The sequence below is a fragment of the Portunus trituberculatus genome, chromosome 6, assembly GCF_017591435.1.
Source record: "Portunus trituberculatus isolate SZX2019 chromosome 6, ASM1759143v1, whole genome shotgun sequence".
In the NCBI taxonomy this organism is placed as follows: domain Eukaryota; kingdom Metazoa; phylum Arthropoda; class Malacostraca; order Decapoda; family Portunidae; genus Portunus; species Portunus trituberculatus.
Genome location: NC_059260.1, coordinates 7,503,634 through 7,504,795, shown reverse-complemented (window position 1 = coordinate 7,504,795; position 1,162 = coordinate 7,503,634). Strand labels below are relative to the sequence as shown.

At 41.0% G+C, this 1,162-nt stretch overlaps 1 non-coding gene across 1 annotated transcript; it reads left to right on the top strand.

Annotated features, from left to right (window-relative positions):
- The first annotated feature begins 226 nt into the window (after window positions 1-226).
- On the top strand, window positions 227-300 carry Trnal-cag. Its single transcript has one exon. It is a non-coding gene; the product is annotated as a tRNA-Leu (tRNA).
- Window positions 301-1,162: the final 862 nt, after the last annotated feature.

The following is a 1,162-nucleotide window of genomic DNA, read 5'->3' as shown; positions in this document are numbered from 1 at the left end:
ACACACACACACACACACACACACACACACACACACACACACACACACACACACACACACACACACACACATTGAATTACCAATTATTATTATATTTTTTTTTTCCACCGTAAAGGACACCGTTGACATGATAGCTGTGTAGTGCGAGCTTTGATTGTTACTGGAAAACAAAAATGGTAGGTGGTAACGACAACCTCTGTTTGTAATATCTCTACCGATTTTTACACGCCCGGTAGCTCAGTGGTTAGAGCGCTGGCTTCAGAAGCCAGAGGACCGGGGTTCGATTCCCCGGCCGGGTGGAGATATTTGGGTGTGTCTCCTTTCACGTGTAGCCCCTGTTCACCTAGCAGTGAGTAGGTACGGGATGTAAATCGAAGAGTTGTGACCTTGTTGTCCCGGTGTGTGCCTGGTCTCAGACATATCCGAAGATCGGAAACAATGAGCTCTGAGCTCGTTCCGTAGGGTAACGTCTGGCTGTCTCGTCAGAGACTACAGAAGATCAAACAGTGAAACACACAAACAAACACACACAAACACGTACAATTAGTGCAATTTCATTCGAATCACTGGATGAATTTGTTAAGGTATTTTAAGTTACGAATAATTCTTCAGTGTGTATAAAAAAAAAAAAAAAAAAAGTGTCGATCAGTGATTAATGTGGAGGCGATGCAAGGAGAGGATGTCTGCGTCTCTTGTTCCCCGCCTCTCTGATAACCCCTTCAGTGCTGGAACGTATTTTTACCTTCAGTTTTGGGTGTGATTAAATGATTTTATTTACATGAGGAAGGGTCTATGGGAGTTAAAATATTAGTGGCCAGAGTCTTCACTATCTTAATCTACTCACAAGTTTCTGAAGCTGTATAAAATCACCAAATAGTAAGTAGAATAAATATGAAAATGCGTCATGGTACTGAAGAGGTTAACCACAATCTTCGACAACAGCGATTCTCAGCGATAAACCACGCCTTTTGTTTTTCTTCGCGTCTCTTTCTCTTCCATCCACTCATTGTCAATTCAGTTAGTCTTTTTTTACTGATTTTCATCTCTCTTAGCCTGCCTCCTTGCTTTCCTTTCGATGAAGATCTACGGTAACAAACAAGAAAGAAGAAGCGATTTGATTTATTTACTTATATATATTTTTTTCAGAAGTTGCCGAGCTATT